General features: G+C 47.3%; 1 protein-coding gene across 3 annotated transcripts in view; it reads left to right on the top strand.

Moving 5' to 3' along the window:
* Nucleotides 1-16,089, top strand: part of Samd4a (sterile alpha motif domain containing 4A) — a 217,559-nt gene that overhangs the window by 116,722 nt on the left and 84,748 nt on the right. The window contains exon 1 of one of the 3 annotated variants that reach the window (XM_037208597.1): nucleotides 715-1,026. The exons of the other annotated variants lie outside the window; for them this stretch is intronic. The gene's annotated coding sequence lies outside the window, so the exon portion shown is untranslated. Of the gene's footprint in view, nucleotides 1-714; nucleotides 1,027-16,089 lie in introns of those variants that run through there. 3 annotated transcript variants of the gene reach the window in all.

Here is a 16,089-nt window from a genome sequence, read left to right as displayed (position 1 = left end):
GACACACACACACGACCTTTCAGCTTTATTTTCTTTTCTTCAACACTGATACTGCAAATGCCAGTTTAAATTAAAAAAAAAAAATAGATCCCGCCCCCACGGTGGCCAGTTATGAGCAATCTCTTCCCATTTCCACCTGATTCAGTTGTGTGAGCTAAATTGCTAGGCCTAGTTAGCTGCCTTTGAGATAAGATGTTCAAAAGCTCAAGACTATCTGGAACCAGGAAAGTGATATCCAACGCACACGGGTTGTGATCATGGTCCTAAATGGAGCGCCTTACTAAGTGTGTGACAGTCTGCTGGTGCCTCCGCAGCATGTGGGCCAGCAATGCTTGTGATCAACGTTAGGAATAGAAGGTGTGTGGAAACTTTCTATAATAGCAGCCTGGCCATCCAGACCGGCACAGACAAGTGATCAGGGACGCTGGCACTGTTTGCCGCGGTACCAAGGCATTATTGGTGTGTGACCTGAGGCAGCTTGCACTGTGCCTCCGTTTCCCACATGGATTTGGAATAGGGAGGCTAAGTTCAGGAGATATTTGAGGAGTGGGATGTCATCGGGTAAAGAGAGGGAGTGTAGACGTGGCCCTGAGAGTTCACACCACAACCACAAATGCGTGAGCAAGCCTAGATGGCTCTTCCCAGCATGGCCCTCTGCGCCTGAGGCCTCTGACATCACAATACCCAGGTGATCACCCAATAATGATGAGCTGCGCCCAGCAGACACCAGAGGAGGGGAGAAGAGGAGGAGGACGAAGTGGAGAGGGAGGAGATGGAGCGATCCCTTATGTGACCTATCATTCCATCCACGCACACAGTTTTCACCTAACATCTGGTTCAAGTGTAATGTTTCCAGCTCCATACAACCTGTACAGCGTCTGTGCCCTCCCCCTCAAACGCAGCACCGTATTATGGTCCTCTAATCAAGAGAACTGCGCTCCTCTCGCTGCGTGTCTGGTGGTTCATCAGCAGACCAGTGAGTTAATACTTCTTCACCAGACGGCTCTCCGGAGCAGCTGTTTAGAGGTAATGTTCTGGCTGCCATGGCTCCGAATAGAGCCATCCCGACCCCCCCCCCCCCAAGGCAGTGCTGTGCTCTGTGAACTGTGTAGAGGCCGTGAGGGTGGGAGTCTGTGGTTAAAAACTACAGCAGCACCGACATTTTTGCCTCATTGTGTTTGTGGCCACCCCCAGGTTGGGTCACACTTTACTGGACAGCACCCTAAAATCCAAATAGGTGTGGTCCTGGCTTCCCTGGCCATCCTGAGAAGGACTTTGTACTCCTTTGCACCAGACATATTGTGATGGTAGAAAAATGGGGAGGTCAGCCCTGTCTTAGAAATATTATGACATTTTGATGACCTGTTTATTATTGTTTTAAACTCCATGACTTCTTGGGGAAAAAAAGAAAGAAAGAAAAGAGAAAATCCATGTCACTCTTGAAGCCCTTCTTCCCATCCATCCCTTCTCCTGGCAAAATAAAATAAAATAATAAATAAGATGAATCCCCTTTTCTCACCTGGCTTCACATTGCCTTACCTGGGGATTACTGTAATGCTAGAATGTAGAGGCTTCCTCCTGTTAGCGGTTCTCAAACATGAGCCTTGATCCCAGTCATCTGGAAGGATGGTCAAACGGGGCGCTCCTTCAGGAGCTGGGCTGGGACCTAGAGGTGGACTCTGCATCTCTAACAAGTTTCCAGATGTGCAGCCCCCTACCCTGAAGTGGGACTTAGGCCTTTGGACCACTCCGCCCCCTTCCCCAGGAAAGAACCAGTAGGAGGGGAGGTCATCCTGATCCTGTGGGGACAGTGGTAATAGCTCATGGTTACATGGTACTCAGGGCGGGCCAGGACTAAGTTATAGGCTTATTTTGCAGCAACAAATAAATAAATAAATAAATAAGCAAACAAACAAGTAGATAATGGCTAGTCCAAATGGAGCAAGTTATCTCAATTGACTGTTCACAAAAGTTACAAAAAGAACTTGTGATCAGGCATTAAGTCACTGGGAGAGGACTTCCTTAGCATCTGTAAAAACCCTGGATTTGACATCCAACACTGCAAATAGGAGGGGGGAGATTTAGTATTTCCGAAGGAGAGAAAACTGAAATACATCATGACTAACTGAATCGACCAAGTTCATACAGCTCAGTAGAAATTCAAGCCCAGATAATACTATGATTTAGGGTTCATCTTTTTATGGCCCACCCCACCTCCAATCAAGTAACTTAGAATACCCAGTCACCTTCTGTAGTTCTTGGAAATGAAAGCCTCCAAAAGGTGTTCCTAGAGTATAGCTTGGGTGCATAAAACTAGGGTCCTGGATACAGTCCCCAAGTGACTCGCCCACCTCACCTGCATTTCCATGTGAGCAGAGGCAGGAGTGATCCATGGTATGGAGTTCTGTTGAGCATGTGACTTAGAGGTGCTTGGTGGGAAGCTGCTGAGGGAGTGTTTGTAGGGAAAGGCTGGTCCTATCTTCTGGGGCCCCACATGCCATTGCCAGTTCTGCCTTGGTTTCAACTGTTGATACTTAGCATTGTCGTAAGGCGGGTATCTGAGGAGAAGGGACAGACCGTTGTCGTCAGCTATCCTAGAAAAATGTATGCATCTCTTTCAATCCGTCCAGTCCAGCAAGACTGTATGGTGGGCCTCAATTTAGAGGAAAGAGCAGCGGATACAGTAACAGGAAGTAATATCCTTCCTTATTCTCAGGAAACAGGAGCATGACTAGAGAGAATCATGTGGCCAGGTCCGTCATTGAGCTCAAATATGTGATGGCTAACATGGGCAAATGAGATTGGGGGTGAGAAGTAGAGTCTTCCACCGATACAAGGGATCAGTGGGAGGGGCAGAAGAAGGGAGGAGGAAATTCGGGTATATACAAGGTACGTGTCCAGTAGAGAGTAGCTAATGTCAGAAATAGGATTTAAACAGCTGAAGGCCATCTCTGCTAGAACAGGGACAATAGATGCGGGTCCTGGTGGGTTGTGCTTCTTGCCAAGGAATGTGTTAGATCTTCTAGGGAGCTAAAGATCTTTCTGCATCAGAAAACAACTGCCTTTTACAGCATTGCCTTTGGTTCCCAATATGGAAGCCTCCTTTGGGGCGGTTCTCTACTCCTGTTATCTGATTCTCTTCAAATTATCTGCATTGAAGTCCTTTCTGTGGTTTTAGCACATTCTCCCAGCTCTCTACCCATTTCATTGAAAAGGGCAGGTTCTGGTGACTTAGACTGAAGATAAGTATCAGGTTAATAAGTGCACCCAGGTGTAAAAGGTACATTAAAACAAAGTGACACACTACTGCTGTCATCTTTGGCTCAGGACCAGTGAGGCTAGAGTTTTGCGTTATCTTTCTCCTCACTGGGCCATGTCCTCAAGACCTGGAGGTAAGGATGAGGCCAGTAGGCAAGTTTCTAAAACCCCTGGACATAGACGCATTGTTTCTCCTACCTTCTGCCATAACATTCAGGTTTATCTCCTGGAAGGGGCCCCTCCCAGCCAGATCTACCCTCTCTATCTTTTCAGCGGTGAGATGGGGCAGCTCGGCACATTGGTCTGCTGGCCCCGGGCTATTGAGAAGACAGAGCTTGTTCCTGTCTGGACGCTGCTGCCTGGGCCCGCTTTTCCACACACTGTTCTTTCTCCCTCCCCGTGACTCCCCCACCCCGCCCCTATTTTTGTGTCTTCCTTTCTTGCAGACTTCTAGACAGCATCCTTCAGGATGCATGAGTCACGGACTTCTACCTGCGGCATCCGTTCCATCTTCTGCAGTTTCCCCCCAAGCTAACTGAAGTGAGAAGTCCGCCTCTGAGCTCTGCTCCAGCCATTGACCTATATATAGTTCTGCTTAGTTTCGTGCCCCAAAGAGGGGAAATGCCCACAGCCTTTTCATCTTTCACTGTCCCCTTTCCTAGTGTCCTTGCTGCTCTCTGCCCCCAGGACTTCAACTTTTAGAGGTAGTTCCCCTTCTTAAAAAAAAAAAAATCTGAAACTTGAATACAACCCCACACCTAGTAACCTGAATGAGTCTGCGGCACAAGTGATCGGCCCTTTTCTGCTTACCTTTGCATACATTCCCAGAATGACCGCCTGGGAATGGACCAGGAAGGGAGGTGTGCCTCTCACTCCCTCTACAGGACTATCTGTGGAGCACAAATGGGTGTGTTCCAGGATCACCTAACTCTGTTCTTGTGGTTAACCAGGACCTTCATCATGCAGTGCATAGTCAGTTTGTGGCAGATTCAAATATCCTACCTCAATAAAATTGTTCCTTCTCCATCGAATGACTTATATGTGCAAAGTACTTCAGATTTAATACCTAAATGCATGATATATAAACTTCACTATCAACACCTCCAACATGCATATTGTAGGGATATCGAAGTGTTGTTCCTTAGTGACAGTATGTATGTAGTTACCCACCATAGCATAGGCTCACACATTCACACTTACACACTGGAGTCCCAACTCTTCAGATGGAACATTGTGTCTATCAGTTGTCCAGCAACTTTGTTTTGCTTAGAAAGTGTGGGACCCAGTGAAGTGACAGTCTAGATTCATTTTAAAAAGCAGATCCCTAGTGTCAGGGTGGAACACATTGGCTGTAATTTTCCCCATATTTCCTAGGGCTAGCCCCTACTGTGTGGATGCTAACTATCCAGGTTGGCCCACATGATCAAGCCTGAACTGTCAAAGTTCTTTTGAGGACTGCTCAGTCTTCCAAGATTACCCACCCTGCAACTGCTCCTCCTGGACAGTCCCAGGCACTTCGGCCTTAGCTTGTCTAAAGCTATCTTACACTGCAGCGGACATTGTAGAGCCTGGATACTATGGACTTCTATCAGAATTCTTATTTCTTGTGCTTTCCATGAGACCATGCCCAGTGTTCGTGCAGTATGGCTAAGCATGCCTTCAGCACAAGGATTCATTATTTTAAAGACTCAGAGCATCACTTCCTCCTGTAGGCGGTTTGGTCTGGGGTGAGGTGAAGATGGGTGAGGGCAGAAACTCAAGCCTTTCTAGAATTTGCAGTCTCCCTCCACAGAGGCTTCCTAGGCTAGCAGCCCTGTGAGTGGCGCTTACAAAATTGCATCATGTGGTTGTCATGAGCAAGGGAATGGTCTCCAAGAGTTTAGGAGACCCGTTCCTAGCAAGTTTTATTAAAACTGTCATCATTCAGACGTAAAACAATCTTGATGCAATGCCATTTGGGATTGCTTTTCTTTTGTTCAGCAGGCATCTGCAAAAGAGTTGTATTAAATAAGTTTAATTCTGCTATGTCGGCCTCTCAAATCTTTTTTTGTGAGGATGATTTTAAGCGGTGTTGGTGACAGTCAGGGGAGCACCCAGGATCTCTGTTCTGTGGCCGACTTTTCCACCCCAAACAGAATGCTAAGGAAGGGGTGCGGTAAAGACCTGGAAATTGAACTGTTTTGTTTTCTCTTTTTTTTTTTTTTTTTTCTTTTTTTTTTTGGTTTTTTCGAGACAGGGTTTCTCTGTGTAGCTTTGCGCCTTTCCTGGAGCTCACTTGGTAGCCCAGGCTGGCCTCGAACTCACAGAGATCCGCCTGGCTCTGCCTCCCGAGTGCTGGGATTAAAGGCGTGCGCCACCAACGCCCGGCAAAGAGCTTTTTTTTTTTTTTTTTTTTTTTTTTGGTTTTTCGAGACAGGGTTTCTCTGTGTAGCTTTGCGCCTTTCCTGGAGCTCGCTCACTTGGTAGCCCAGGCTGGCCTCGAACTCACAGAGATCCACCTGGCTCTGCCTCCCGAGTGCTGGGATTAAAGGCGTGCGCCACCACGCTGGGCTCTTGTTTTCTCTTATATGTCATTCTTATTTGACTTGAAAGCTAAAACCAATCAGAATAGCGCAGTGTAACAGTGTCTACTATTTGGAAGAATTTTCTAGAAAATAACATTTTGAGTAAAACCCCCAAAGTCAGGTTGGAGAGAGGGCTTGGTACTAAAATATCATCAGACAAATAATGCCAGAAATAATCTACAGCCTTTAAAAAGTGGTTCCGGAGGAAATGTTAAAACATGGGGAAATGTGGAGCCCATCACAGCCTCCACAGAGCTAGCATTCCAATGGATAGGGGCAGAAGTCAGATAAAAAACACCCAGCAGGCCACACAGGGTTAACACTGTGGGAAGTAAAGCCCAGCCAGGGATGAGGGAGGGGAGGGTGAGATGGTGAGGCGGGCAAAGTCAGTGTGAACAAGGTTTCCTTAGAAACGTGATGTTTGCACACAAAAGTGAGCTGATAGGTGCCACATGTGGGTCAGGGGGGGAAAGTGTTCAGGAAAGAGAAAACACTAAGTACCAAGGTTCCGAGGGGTGTGAGTCTGACGCGTTAAAGGGTTCCAAGGGGTGCGTGTGTCTCTGACGTGTTAAGGGAGCTGGGCGGAACAAAAAGCATGAGGGGCAGAAGCAGTGTGTTGGTCCATTTCCTACTGCCCTAGCAAAGTGCCAGAGACTTGGTACCATATTACAAGGAAAGGAGATTTCTTTAGCTCACAGATTTGGAGACTCAAAGTCTAAGAGCAGACCAAGTCCAGCCCAGTGGGTGGAGCCTCTGGTAAGAACTTGTGGTGAATGGTATCACAATGGGGAGTCTGTGTGGAAGAGAACCCTTGATGGTGAGACAAAAAGCTAGAAAGTCAAGGGATGGTGTGTGTCATGGGCCCTAACAAGGTCCCCACAAGAACTATGTCAGGTCCTTCTGGAGACAGGCATCTATCATCTAATTAACTTCTGACAGGACCCTACCGCTTAGAAGTCACAACACTTCTGTTCTACCGCATTGGACCCGATCTTCCAGCATGTGAACCCCTGGGCCATCCTCAAACCATACCCAAGTCATAGCAGATGGGTAGCACTGGAATCTTTAATCTGGAGAGTGACCTATCAACTAGTCTTAAAAGATCTTTCTTACAAAATGATGGTTATGGTTCCTAATAGACTTTGCTGATGATTGAGTGGAATGCCAAATTATGTTCAGATTCTGGATATATTGTAAACATGCTAACAGATTAGACATCTGGAGAAAGAGAGAGAGAGAGACGAACTATCTTTGGACATGTAGCTTTGAGACTCCATGAATGGAGCTTTGGAGGGTGCAGTTGAATCCATATGTCTAGAGGTCAAGGGAGACATCTGGACTTCACACACAAATGTGGGAGATTTCCACATAGTCCCAGGCCAGAGGTGAGAACCCAGGCAGGTGGATGGGGAAGTTGGCTTGCTATATACACTCTCTGGAAATGGGTGCCCCCCCTCCGAACGTCAAAAATGGCCAGCAGGGGTCAGAAAGCGAAAGAGAATCACAACCCTTACTTGAGCTCTTGGCTGAGAGACCTCAGGATGAGTTCCCAGCTGGCCTGAGTCTGTTGGGAGCAAAGGAACCTTCCTGGAGCATTCTGCTGTGCCGGGGCCTGGTGCAAAATCTTGCAGATGGAAGGTCCTTGTTGAAGAGATGTCCCTTCTCCCCGCACCCCCGACCACTTTTTAGTGGTCACTGAGCCATTTCAGGTGTTTCCTGAGGTCAGAGAGTCCTGATTGCTGCTCTTTGAACATGACCAGGTGCCCACGAATGACCAGCAATCTGTAAGCCTCCTGCTTGCAGAGAAGGCTGTCATACTTCATGGCTCTACCATAGAGATCCCTGTCTTCTCTCGTGAGTTCAAGGAGCAGAAGATGCTTAAGTGAAATTCTCTGAGACTTTCCTGTGTGTATACAATGAAATATGGCCACATCCACCTGCTATTTCCCCACTCCAACTCACTTCAGAGTTCTCCTGCTCCACTTCATGTCCTATTAAAAAAAAGAAATCCACTAAGTCCAGTTGGTGCTGCCCGTCTGTGCATATGTATGGGGTCGTCTCCTAGAGCTACATACATCTGGCAGCCTGCCAGTAACCACACCTCCAAAGATGAATTGGTTCTCCCGTTCCTGGCAATTATTAATTGCTGATAATTCCTCATTTTTGGGGGTGGAGTCTCATGAGCTCCTCCCCCATCGATGCCGGAATTTTGGCTGTCTTGGTCTTATGCAGGTAACCATAGCTGCCAATAGCAGTATCCTGTCCAGAGGCAGCACTGGACAGCACTCCCCCACATCCCTCAGCTCTCACCTTCTTTCACCTCCTCTTCCAAGATGCTTCCTGAGCCTCGGCAGGCATTGTTTGTTTGTTTCTACAGAACGATCATGAAGCCCTTTGTATTAGTTAGCCATTGCTGTGTAGGAAGTTACTCCTGGGGGCTGGGGAGATGACTCAGTAGCCAAGAGCATTTGCTGACTTTCCAAAGGACTGAGGTTCAATTCCCAGCACCCACATGGTGTCTCACAACCAGCCATAATCCCAGTTTCAGGGAATCGGACACCCTCTTCCGACCTCTGAGGGTACTAGACACAGGCAGTGCACAGACATACATGTGAGTGAAACATACATGCAAAATAAATACTCTTTTTTTAAAATTACCCCCCAAACTTAATGGCTTAACCTAATAATGGCCTCTTTGGGTCGCTCAGGTCCAAAGTCTCTGGCCACGTCACTGTCATGACACTTACTGGAGCTACTAAAGTCCTTTCAAGATGGCTCGTTGATATGACTGCCTAGCCTGTCCTGACTTAATGGGAGGCCCGAGTTCTCCTCCCCTGGAGATGCCTAAGCATCTTCATAGTTGGTGTCGGTGGCTTCCCCCACAGCAAAGGGACAAAGAGAGCCAGGTGGGAGCTGCAACACTTCTCATCAAGACGCCGCCGCCGCCACATTATTAGTCACACAAGTGTGTGTGCCCATGTCGGAGAGTGCACAGGGTGTGAATGCCAGGACTAGAGGACCAGTGGGGACCATTTGACAAATGAGAGAGATGCTTCCTGTCACCTGACTCCTTTCTAGAAGGCACCGCTGTTACGATAGGGCCTTGGTAACTCGAGCTATTTAGACCCCTCATGATAGCTGATGTATCAGCACAGTTTGAAGACCCCCACCAGGTTACCCAGATTATTCTCCCAGCTCAAGGGGATACTTTGAGAGACAAGTAGTAGGGGCCAACACGGGAGCCTCACCACTGGCATTCTGCATTTGCCATGTTTATCCTGGTTTTGGGGGTGCCCCATGTCAGCTCTCATCCCTATTAAGCGATGTCACCATTTGCGTTTTGAGTCATTCCGAGTTGTACTAACCTTAGAAGCCTCTTGTTCCTGGGGTGTCCAGGGTCAAGTTTGTGACGTAACTTCCAACCAGGAGGATTTAACCATGAAAACCCACTGGTGCCATTGCTTTATAGCACATTTATTTAGCCATTCCTCACGCGCGTGTGCACTTAATTCCCAGCCATTTCTCGCATGAACAGATCGTCTAAATGCACTTGTGAGAAAGCCTTTTTATGGTGAATGTTATTAAACTGAAAACAGGGGTATAATAAAATAGCAATTTAAGGGTAATTTACTAACAATTGCAGCCTTTTAAACACTGACATACGATTGTGTGGCGATAACATCGAACTTGTCACTCCAAGAATTACGGGACAGCTTCCCAATCCTCATGGTCTTTAACTATAACTCTTTCAATTTTTCTTTTACTCTTACTTTTTACTCCTATGTCACTGGACTAAAAATTAGAAGCCATTAACTTTTCCCCACATTAAATACCCATCACATCTGGGCTTCTTACTCAGAGAAAGTACCCAGAGGACGGAAAGACGAGTTGGCATCCTCAAAACTCAGAATTTTGGACTTTAGTTTCCCATGTTGCTGCCTGTACGTGCTGATGTTGTGGGGAGTCAGGGAGAAACTGAGTCTCAGAGGTGATCAACCACTGGACAATGGTGAGGGTTCCTGGTTTGTCCCCAAGAAGAGGTAATCTGTCTAATACAAACCTCAACACAGATTCCCTTACTCTCTGGAAGGGACATAGACACAGCAAAGAACATTAGTGGGCATCTAGCGAGATTTAACCAACATGTCCCAAGCCTCCCCATGTAAGATCTGGCTTCTGTTTGATGGTAGAGATGTTCCCTCTTGTAGTATTATCCTTGATGCTCATGCTGCGAGGCCGCCGGGTGCTGTCTAGAAAGCAGGGAGGTAGACCCTGAACGCTGGCTTGGTCTTTGACTTGGAGAACCATTGTTGACAAGATGGACTGAAAAGCCAGATAATCAGCACACATTCTCCTGTAGGCAGACCACCACAGGAAGCCAAATTATAATCAGAAACCATTTTCTAAGCTGCCCTTAAAAATCTCCGCCCCCTAATGTGGACGTAGCTCAAATCCGAGTAATCAGTTCATTCTTTCCCTGAAGGCATCTAGGGAGCTAACTCACAGTCTACCTTTGTCGGTGAGCAGAAAATCAAGGTGAGGGAGGCGTTTGGTAGCAGCAAATTAGTGTCCTAGGTCTGTCTCAGAACAGGGACAGGCTGTCACAGGGACCTAACATTCAGAGCAACATGGCTAAAGCTCCCTTTTTTCTTGGCCTTTAGTTTCCCATATGGCTGCCTGTCTGTGCTGATGATGTGGGGAGTCAGGGAGACACTTGGGTGGGTATACATTGGTTATCTTTGGCCATGAAACAAGCTACTCAAAGCCAGCCACTTATACATATGTAATCACACACTGTTTTGTGGCTCTAGATCTGTGGCTGTGGCTCACGGTCCCTCAGAATGCTGTCTGGAGCTCTATTCATATGAAAACTAACAGGACTGAGATCTCCTTTGCAAGGAGGCACCCTTACATGGCTAGAGCCTGGGGCGATGGACATTGCCAGAAGGTCTCTGTGCTATCTAATCTTATGTCAACTTGACACAAGCTAGAGTCATCCAGCTAGAGAGGAGGGAGCCTCAGTGGAGAAAGTGCCTCCACAGGGAGGTGGTGGCACGTACCTTCAATCCCAGCACTCAGGAGGCAGAGGCAGGTAAATCACCGAATTTGAAGTTAGCCTGTTCTACAGAGCAAGTTCCAGGATGGCCAGGACTGCATAGAGAAACCCTGTCTTGAAAAATCAAACCAAAACAAAAAACCCAGGAGAAAATGCCTCCATAAGATCCGACTGTGCTCAAGATTGTAGGGCATTTTTTCTTAATTAGTGATTGATGGGGGAGGGCCCAGACTTTAATCCCAGCATTTGGGAGGCAGAGCCCAGCAGATCTCTGAGTTCGAGGCCACCCTGGTCTACAGAGTGAGTTTCAGGGACAGCCAAGGCTACATAGAGAAACCCTGTCTCAAAAACAAACAAAAAAGAGTAAGTCAGTGAGCAGCACCCCTCCAAGGCCTCTGTATCAGCTCCTGCCTCCAGGTTCCTGCCTTGTGGGAGTTCCTGTCCTGACTTCCTTCAGTGATAACAATGAAGTGAGTGGCAGTGTTAGCCAAATAAACCCTTTCCTCCTCCAGTTGCTTCTGGTCATGGTGTCTCATCTCAGCAATAGTCACCCTAACTAAGACATCCTTGGGGGGAGCTCTGAAGCTACACAATGCCATCTCCAACCATACTCCATCTGCTGCCTTGCAACTCACTAAACCACACCCCACCCCCAGCCCTCAAGAGGATGAGGCTCCCTTCCAAAGACAAGTGTCCAAAGAAATCAGGAGCATCCTAACCCCCGCCACACACACACACACACACACACACACACACACACACACACACACACACACAGCATCCTCTCCATGGTCTCTGCAGCTCCTTTTCTTACATTTGCACAGCTTCGTAACTATAGCTACGTATTTATACACAGTCGATATAATGACTAGACCCCCAATACTAACGTAACTAGCGTGCGGCCATTCTCGTGTGATAGCTGCCTGTATCTTGAGCTAATTTGTCTACCTCCCTTCTGCCTCTTCACTAGTCAGGGGATCGACGGCAACTTAGTTGCTCCGCCCACGCCTCTGTCTTCATCCGTAAGAAAAGGTTAGTTATAAGACCTGCCACCCCACCCCCTCTGGCTAAGCTTCTTGAGAGGATTCAATGAGTAATTAAATGCCCAGGGCTTACGCGAGATTCCGGCCCGCAGAAACCACTCAATACCGTCAGCCGTCAGCAGGGACAGCTACAGCAACAGAAGTTCGAGCCAGGAGGTGTGGTTAGCCTCAGAGAGCTGCCTTATAGCTGAGTTCCTGGTGGGGCCGTGGGGCCGGGAGGGGGTGGGGGAGCAAAAGCCACGATTGTCTTCCTGGCCAACACCACAACCTCAAACCATCGGAGGGCAATTTCAGCCCTAGAAGGGACCAGGGACGGAGACCCCATTTCCCTTCTCTGCTGCGTCTCCTCCCTCCGAGTCCTGGGTTGATCCCTGGCAGAAAGCGGTTGCTGGAGATAACATGTTTTCACCTGTACTCTGAGTTCTGTTTATGTTTTATTTTTGTTCCTGACTTTTTTTTTTTTTTGATCAACATTTTGTGTGGGAGGGCAGAATATTTAAACAGGGAAGTGGCCTAGCAGGAAGCTAGGAAGTTCTTCAGCCTCATGCATTTTTATTAAAAGTTGTTCCCAAAAATGTAATTTTAAGCATACGTGTGCATCCTGCCTGCCCCTGCTCGGTTGGCTTATGACACTTCTATTCTTCCTCTGGGGACTTTTGTTTCCTTCCTGTGACTCCCGAGACCCTTGGAGAGACCGACTAGATTTCTTTTCCTCCGAAATGTCGTCGTCACGTGAAGCGTGCCAGACTCCTGGCTCAGGCCTGTCATCCCAGCACCTGAGAGGCTGGAGCAGAAGGATTCCTGTGAGTTGGAAGCCAGATTGAACCACACAATGAGACTTTGCTCTCAACACCAATAGACAAAAATTACCTCAAACTTCAACAAAAACCAGAAAATGGTGCCTGGTCTTTGCTGACAAAGTATAGGTAGGATGGCGGTGTTAAGATGAGTTTTACTTATCCCCCAGACCCCCTTTAAAAGAGAGGCCTCCCCTAGTGGGGCACATGGAGTTCTTAGATTGGTGGCGATTAGCTACATAGAGAGTTAGGAAGGACCTCCTGAGGTCATCTACCCCGTGCCTTTCCCCATCCAAGCATCTCTGGCCTGTGCTGGCCTACTCACCAGCCACAGCGGGTCCTGAGCATGGCAACATGGTTCATTCAGGTGGGGATGTTGTCGGTGATAACATACATCCTGGATTTCAAAGACTGAACTCGAGTCGAAAGAGGGTGAATGTCTCCCTAATGATCTGTGTGGATCGCGTGTTGAAATGGTATTTCAGAGTTGGGTTAAATAGCTTGTTGCTCTTCTGAAATTTGACGACTGCGAAGTTTCAGGCTCTATACGTGGCTGTTGTCTTACTTTGAAACTATGCTGTTGGCTCACCCAGCCCTGATAGTATTCAGATGCGCCTCCCCCCAGCAGGGATTCTAGAACCTTCCACCAGGACTCCTCTGTGCCTTTCACGATTCTGGCTACCCATTTCTTCTCTGTAGTCTCACCTGGTCTTCCTTCAGGTTTGCAGCTTCTGCTTCGCACTCTTCAGCATCCTAGGGAACCCCCCCCCATGGAGAGAGTCCAATATCACTTCTTACTGTTTAAAGGGCAGTAACTCCATTCCCCCCACTTTTCACTTTGTCTTTTTTCCAACATGGTGACATTTTTAATGCCTTCCCTGGGGCCCTCCCTGGTTTCTCTACTTATTTGAAAAACTAAATGTCCAAAGGCACTTACCTCATCACTGATGATGGGTCTGACAGATACAGAGAAAAAAGAAGGGATTGTCTCTCTCCATTATGTACTCAGCTGGTCTTTGGGATGCTTTATTCCTTTTAATCCAAGGAAGGCAGAAACTGTTGGTACCACCCATGACTGATGAGGCAATGGAGGCCCAAAAAGGTTAAGCAATGTAACAAAATTCCACTACAAGTTAAGTGGGAGGTCTAGGGTTAACTCCCATGCCGGACTCCCAAGACTGTGCTCCTTCGTTAGACATGCCTGCCGTGTGGATTGGTTGGTTAACTTTGTTACTGTAACACAATACCCAAGAGAAAATCCACTTGAAAAGACCAAAGGTTTATTTTGATTCTCAGTTTGGAAGATTCCAATCCATAATGGGTGGTGAAGGAGACTCTCCCTCACGACAGCCAGGAAACAAAAAGAGAGAAAGATGAGGTAGGGTTCTATTATCTATTTCAGAAGCATATCACAAAGTGACCCCAAAAACCTGATAGTAAACTCCATTTTAAATATCTCCAAAGTGGGGAGCAAGTCTTTAACATAGGACCTTCAGGGAACTTAGATGAAGCCACAGCACTGAGGTTTTTGTTTTTTAATTAGTATGAAGAGGCCTTGGTACATGCCAATGAGTTTGTAGCCTATAATTAACTCCTTCCAACCTGAAGGCACTGTGTGAAAGACAGTGGGGATGCTCAGCTCTGTGGACAACTGTCCACCTCCAAAACAAGCAGGCCGTGTGCATCCTTTGCCGTTGGAGGGAGACAGCGAAGGAGGTGTTGAAAATCTGTTGTGTGCGTGCATGACCCTCGAGGAAAGCAGTCAATGAAGTGAGGCATTCGGTACGATGCCTGGGCAGGGTAGTTCACGTCTGCTGTCCCAGCACTGAGGAGGCTGAGACCGAGGGTCACCCATGAGTTTGAGGCAAGCCAGGGCTTCAGAGTGAGAGAGGCCCTGTCTCAGAAAACAAAAAGGCAGACACTGAGGTCCCACTTGTCTGAGGTACCTAGAATAACCGGGTTCTTGGGGACAGGAAACGGAATGGTGACTTGCCAAAGGATGGGAAATGGAGTGGGAGGTTTTTGTTCAGATAAGGAAAGACTTTCTATCTGGAAGGTCACAAAGGTGGACAGGTAGATTGCATGTTATTGTGAGTGCCCTTAATGACACTGAACTGCAGGTTGAAAAGGCTTACCATGATGCGTATTTTGTCACAGTAAGACCAGAGAGGCCGGGCGGTGGTGGCGCACACCTTTAATCCCAGCACTCGAGAGGCAGAGCCAGGCGGATCTCTGTGAGTTCGAGGCCAGCCTGGGCTACCAAGTGAGTTCTAGGAAAGGCGCAAAGCTACACAGAGAAACCCTGTCTCAAAAAACAAAAAGCAAAAAAAAAAAAAAAAAAAAAAAGAAAGAAAGAAGGAAGGAAAAAAAAGAAAGAAAGAAAAAGAACAAAGAGGTCTTGTGTCTGGCAAGATGGCCCAGGTGGTAAAGTCCTTGCTTGTAAGTATGAGGACCTGAGTTCAATCCCAGGAACCCATGTAAAAATGCCAGGCATAGAGGTGCGTGGTTGTCATGCTGGCCCTGGGGAGGCAGAGATAGGAGGATCCCTAGGGCTCACTGGCCAGCTAGCCTAGCCTAGTTGTTGAGTTCTGGGGAGAACTTGTCTCAAAGGATGTAGATGGTGGGCCTTAGGATAGCATCCGATGTTGTCCACTGTCCACTACGAACATGAGCATACACATGCATACATGTGCTGTACTCAAGCTTCCATACCAGTAAAACGTTTAAATTAAAAATAAAGTATTTAAAAAAAAAAAACCCTACAAACATCTTCATATGAAGATAAATAACCTACTAGTGTGATCCAAGGTGTCCCTGGAGCTAAACTGGGTTTCTTTGCTCTTCGTTCTTTTCTTTCTTTCTTTCTTTCTTTCTTTCTTTCTTTCTTTCTTTCTTTCTTTCTTTTTTTTTGTTTTTTTGAGACAGGGTTTCTCTGTATAGCTTTGCGCCTTTCCTGGAACTCACTCTGTAACCCAGGTTGGCCTCGAGCTCACAAAGATCCCCCCTGCCTCTGACTCCAGAGTGCTAGGATTAAAGACGTGCGCCATCACCACCCGGCTTGAGTTATTTTCTTATAAGAAAGTCCCAGCTGGTAGAACTGAGATTTGGAGACAAGTGTCAGGTCCTTTTGCCCTGACATGTTCTTCTGTGTAGGAAGTTGAATCAGCTTCGCACACATCCTTTCTCAAGCACTTAAGACAGTTTCAACAGATGTCGGGACTGGGAAGGCAGCTTCACTCCATGAATTCCTCCTTGTGGACCCTCAGCTGATGGAAATGTGTTTAGCCCTGGCCCTTGTCTGTCTAAGGTTGTGCTTAGTCTTATCTAAGAAGAAAGACACAGCTTCCAATTCGCTTTAGTTGGTCTTTGGA

This window comes from Peromyscus leucopus, chromosome 9, assembly GCF_004664715.2.
Source record: "Peromyscus leucopus breed LL Stock chromosome 9, UCI_PerLeu_2.1, whole genome shotgun sequence".
In the NCBI taxonomy this organism is placed as follows: Eukaryota; Metazoa; Chordata; class Mammalia; order Rodentia; family Cricetidae; genus Peromyscus; species Peromyscus leucopus.
This window is presented reverse-complemented; position numbering and strand designations above follow the sequence as displayed.